The sequence below is a fragment of the Tinamus guttatus genome, unplaced genomic scaffold (assembly GCF_059628265.1).
Source record: "Tinamus guttatus ecotype Peru unplaced genomic scaffold, ASM5962826v1 Tinamus_guttatus_pri_ptg000314l, whole genome shotgun sequence".
In the NCBI taxonomy this organism is placed as follows: Eukaryota; Metazoa; Chordata; class Aves; order Tinamiformes; family Tinamidae; genus Tinamus; species Tinamus guttatus.
Window position 1 is genome coordinate 3,451,834 of NW_028288848.1, and position 6,006 is coordinate 3,457,839.

The following is a 6,006-nucleotide window of genomic DNA, read 5'->3' on the forward strand; positions in this document are numbered from 1 at the left end:
GATTCCGGGAGCGCTTGGGAACAGCAGGGGGGTTTAAGCAGTGTCTTCCCCCATCCCTGTGTGGAAGTAAGGAGGGTTCCTGTCTGAGTGCTCTAGCGGGGTGGGGAGAGAAACAGAAAACAAAATAAAGAAGCATGTTGCCTTTGAAGCAGGTGTCTTATTGAAATAATGGTTCTAAGAGACAATACTGGAATATTTTATACTGTCTGATTTTTTTCACTGTAAAAACTCAGTATTTTTACATACTTGGGTTCCAGTTGATAATATGCTATACACACAGCAGAGCTGATCACAGAATAAAAGTTTCCAGCCCTTATTTGCTCCATCTGCCTTTTTTTTTCTTTTTTTTTTTCTTTTGTGGTCAGTGATGTGTCGGGTTAGCAAATGCACAGGACAGTTTGTATAGGTACCCACTCAGCAAGAACTGTGTACAGAGCTGCCCGGTGCTTGGAGCGGGCTCGTGGGAGCAGTCGGTGCTGCCTGCGCTTTGGGGCAGGCTGTGGAAGGGCTGCAGTGACCCTCAGCAGAGGGTTGTGCATGCAGAGCACCCATGCAAGTACTTTGGGCCCTGGTAGGTCACTGAACACCTGCTTAGCTAGCAGGGGAGCACTGTCATGAAGGGACTGTTTGACTGGGGTAAGGGGCACTTGTCAAGTGGAAAAAATGCTGCATATAGTGGGCAAAAGGTCAGGCAGCTTTGGCTCAAAATGAGTCGGCCCCCTTAGGAGCAGGGACCGTGCTCTCGATTCCTAGGCAGTGCGTGAAGACATCTAGTGGTTAAGCAAACTGCTGCAAGTGAAACGTGCAGCTGAGTCTTCCACTATTTTTCACCTAGGAGGGAGAATTCCTTGCTCCACAGTCTTGGGGTCTTCTGAAAAGTCACTGTGTGTTGGCAAATGAGAACAATGCCCACAATGCTAAAAGATGGCATAAATATGAGCACTTCTTTTAGTGAATGTATTACATTAATGCTGCACATGTGATCAAACCGTAACTCAGTTTTAAATCTTAAAAAGAGCAATTGTGTCACAGCCACTCAGCTGCCTGACCTTTATAAATCTTAGTGACAAATGCACAAAAGGAAATTTTAATGTTATTTTTCCCAAAGAAATTCTAAGCAGGAAATATCAAACTGTTTAATGGCATGAAATTAATATTTCCCTTGAGTTTTGCAAAGCGGAGATAGCATCATAGAACTAAGCAGCCACAGTCTGGGAAGAGAAACTTTCCAGGAGCTTAAGTAGCCTGCGTTTTTTGTCTACATTCTCCAAAAGTGAAAAAATAAAAATGAAGTTGGCACTGTAGAAGTTCACTCTCACACTTCTAGAATATGTATTTAAATATTCAAGTAGTTTCCTGCCATCACTTGCAAATATTATATTTCATCGCAAGTATGTCTCTGAGAAATGAAGGTTGTGCACCAGCTGACACGTGGTCTCCTGTGGGTATGTGCCAGCCATTAAAAAAGAAGAGGGAGAAGCGCCTCTTCCAAAGACACGTGTTGCCTCTCTAGCTCCTGCCTGTGCTACAGGATCAAAGTATGCGTGGGAGATTTGGAAACAGGTTCTGCAGTGACAGAATGGGAATTTTTCAGCAAAGTCAAGGTGTGTGCAGTGAGGCTGAGCGATCAGGGAATTACCAGCTGTGAATGTCTGAAACCCCAAAGCTTCATGGGCTCTGAGAGCTAACGCTTGCAGAAACTTCTAAGGCAAGAAAGCAGCTACTTTCTAGGATGACTGTGGAAGTTCAAGCAGGTAGCTGGGTGCTGCTGCCAGTAAGTGGGTGTCCAGAGCCTGGTGACCGCAGGTGTTCCCAAGGATGGCATCCTGCATGTCCTGAGGAATCCCAGCATGGGTAGGTTTCTTCTCACGTGAGGACAAATGGTCCAGATTTCCAGTGGGAATTAAAACTCTTTATTTTCCCCAGGTTTTGGATTTATTCCTTTGGTGACTGTTCTCTCTGGACAGTCATTCCCTTCCCCTCTCCTGAAAGATGGAAAAAATGAGAGGAGCAAGGGAAAGAAGGGATGGCAGTCATATTTCTGTAAGGTTTGGTTTTATTTTAAATTAGAGGTGCCATCCTCTAATTAGTTTTACAGGTTTCTAACCCAGTGAGTGTCTAACCTTCTGGTTGATGCTGCAAGACAGGTTTCTGCTCCTTCTGCAGCCAAGAGGTGGTTGCTGGAGTGAGTCTGTCTGCTTGTATCACTTCATTCAGCCCAGGGAGCTTAGGGGGTCCTTCACCACCACCACCACCACTGCCACCACCACCACATGCCTCAATTTCTACTCCCCAGGCCAGAACCTCAGCAGATAGAAACTGTACCAAGGTCACTGTGGCTCCCTGATTCATGTGGCCAGAGTGTTTCACTTACTCTGTGTCCCATACGGCTCCGTTTGGCAGCATTTGTCCTAGAAATCTCCAGCTCTGCTATTACTGTGTTTGGGGGCTATAAAGTCAGTGGCTTCTCTTGGAATAAAAATGCTACAGTAGGAGACAACCTTATTTTTCAGTGAGGAAAGTCCACATCAACTTCACCATTCAATCACAAATCATGACGTGTGCATTGGCAACGTGCCTGTTGGTGCGGAAGCTTTCGAGACAAATACACTATTTCTTCTTCTGAAGAAAGATTCATATTCATTTATCACAAGCAACAAATGTTCACTCCTTCCATAACCTGGGTGATTGGTTGTCTTCCCTGTAGTCACCCTTCCTTTCTCAATCTGTAGGTATTACCTTAAGTGTGCTTGGCAGCGGCAAAATCCAGTTGTTTTTTAACTTAAATGGCTCATAACTCACCTGTAATGGAAACTCCGGTATTTGTTCGAAGACTGTTAAACCCATCACTTCCCACAGCAGCTATTGGAGAAAGTTGTGATTTAACCCAGCAGGTCTTAGAAAATAAAAAGAAAGCTTCTGAAAACACCACTGCTTAGGACCTCCTCAGCAAACTCATCAACACCAGTTGGACATTCAAGCTGCCAACAGTAAATTAGTGCCCTGTAATGATCACAGGCCCAGGTGCGTGGTGACACATGGACATTTATTCCTGTGGCTTCCTCAGGGGATAGTGGTAGTTTGAATAAGGCACTTGAAGCGGCCGAATATTAAAGTTCTCCTGGGAATGAGCTTAGAGGAAATAATTTTTAAGCATCTTTCCTTTGCAAGAAACTTATTCTCTCTGTTGCGTGGTGCTGTGGAGGACTGTCATCTGGGCAGTGCAGGGCTGAGGACAGCGTGGAACAAGCCTATAGCTTGGACGATGTTGATGAGGAGCTAAATGAGGGGACTCACCCCTTCAGGCTGCTGCCTGAATCAGTGAGTTTGCACCTGGTGCCAGGAGATGAACTGACTTTGACACCGGCTCGTTTTAGCACTGAATGGGGTGAATGGGCTTCTGGTCCTACAGATTTTGGCCATTTATTCAAGCTTTTCTGTAGCAATTCATCCAATTCACAGAGTCCCAGGTTGCTCCCTGCTCCCTTTTCCTGCCTGATGGGAAGTAATCCACCTTGAGCTGTTCTGTTCAAACCAGGGCAGTAGGATTCCTTCCCATGGGCAGCACAGGGGAGAGATCATTTCCCTAAGTCTGCTTTTTAGGGGAGAAATTGCAGACCTAGGCACTTGGTTGTTGTATCTAGAGATCAGGAGTTAAGTTGTCACTGCCCTCAGCTTGTTTTACATGATTAGGACAAACTCCCTATGGCTTTGGCTGTAATAAGAAAAAAAAGAAGCAAGAGTCTCCGGAGGGTAGAAATATGAACTGGGTTAGTGCTTAATTAAGTTCCCTATTAACAATTGTGTAGCAGTCTGGAAGAATTTTAATGTAGCAATTAAAGCAGGGAGCTTTCTTCTTGGCTTTCCACCACCTCTGGGGACACTGTCAGGAATGGGAAACTTCTCAGACCAAGTGCTGTTTATTTTGCTCTTTCCAGCTTGTTAAAAATTGTTTGCAGTTTGGGATGTGGCAGGTGCCCGCAGACATGCTTATCTCCCTGGCACAGTGGAGCACTGGGTGTCTGACAAAGGTTATCATCAAAAAGAAATAGAATTGTAATGCCATTCTGACCCCATAAAAGGCCTCCTATTTCCTGTAGTTTCTCTCTGTTGCTCCCTGGAAGGAAGGGGTGTGATGGCTGAGGCTCAACTCCATGCTGAAGAGGTGTAGGAGGCAGAGATATGATGCTTTGACACCACCCAGCATCAGTACACAGCATGTGGGTTTGGAAGTGGCATGGAGATATGGAGTTAGAGGGAGATATGTATTTAATAAGCTCAGTAGAGGCTTAATTTAAATAAGTGTAATTGAAATATATTTTATTTTATTATATTTTATTTTATTTTGGAAAGAGGCTCCCTATTAACATTGGGAACACTGTTACAGTAAGTCTGTTTTCATGTTATTATGGAGGTAACCTGTTCCCATGAGGCCATTTGAGACAGCAAGCTGTAAACTGTGGAACAAAAGACTGTTGAAGGGTTTAGAAACTGGGCATGGAAATATGGTAACAACTATGGTCTAAATTCATTTAACAAGCCAGTGACTGGGTCAGGATGGGACCAGGGATCTCCTGATTCCAACCCAGTGTCTGAGCAGGCGTAGGACGTTCCTGGTGCATGTAACTCTGGACATTATCTTGGCTGCGAATAGACAAGAAACACACAGGGGCCAGAAGAGCAGCCTAAATCGTAAGAGAGGAGTGAGAGAAAAACTCTTTTTTAAAAAAATTAACACTCTGCTTTTGTTGTAATGACTTGAGGGCTGGTGTAGGCTGAGGCGAGTTCAGGCCTCTCAGCTGTGAGGCGGCCTGCGTGGCTATGGTGGGACATGCAGTCCCTGGAGCCCCCTGTTCATTGCTGGCCCTGGTGACAGGTGGGCTCCTGGGCCTCCCCCCTGTCTGGCTCCCACTGGTCACCATCTGCTGAGCCATTTTCTCTGGCAGAATGGTTTTCCCTTTGGAGACAGGTGGATGATATGAGAAAGGATGATGTTTGACAATGTTTCCAAAAAAAACCCTCTTTTGTCCATTTCTCATGTACCTGTCAGGAACTTGCTTTGGTTCTCAATATCCCTGGAGCCTTTAGCCCTCAGGGACAGTGACAGTTTCCCTCCTACTTGTGCTCTCAGTGCTGAGCCCTTACAGCAACAACTGGGGCAGTTTGTATGGACCAGCAGCTAGGTGAGCACAAACTCCCTTTGAGGGCAATTGACTTGGGCTTAAAAAACTGTTTGGGACTGTGGGAGCCTGCGTGTCATAAACATCTCCCAAAATACTGCATTAGCTGCCTGGAGAGGCTCCATCATGAACCTGTGATATCTCCTTTCTTACCTCCAGCACCAGTGCCATCAATGCACTGTAACTTCCAGTGTGCAATCTCAGTGTTTTTATTTTTTAGAAAGGACATCATGCTAAGAGTTCTGGTTGGGAATCTCAGAAGCAGTAGTAAGTACCTTGGTCACCATGTCCTTGTCCCCCTCCCATGGCTCTGCATGTCCTTTCTCCTGCACAGATGCTGCTCTCTGCTCTGCGTGTGACAGAGGACTTGGAGAGTGTCCTTCATTTCCATTTACATTTGGATCACATCTTTCAATAAACACTACCATTCCTCTGGAGGTTTGAATAGAAAATGAGCTGGGGAATTTCAGGCAAAGACAGCATTTGTCTAGAGCACAAAAGACTTAGGGGAAGGGTATAAGCAACTTGGAGCAGTTGTGAGAGCATCTCCACTCATATTTGAACAGGCAGCTTGGCTAAGTGCAAAGTTGAGATAAGTGTCCTCTTCTCCTTGTATGCTATTAATATTTAGGCCTGGTCTTCCATTATTCATTTCTTTGGGGGTTGCTTTTATCATCTCAGTGCTACAATGCTACCTTCCCCAGGCACTGGAAAAACTTTTCTTGAATGGGCCAGTGGGGATGGCAGCATGAAAGCAGGTCCTTTCAAGGTGTCTGGGGCAGGAGGCCAAGCCTGTCCCCTGCACATTGGCAGCCTCCGCGCCACC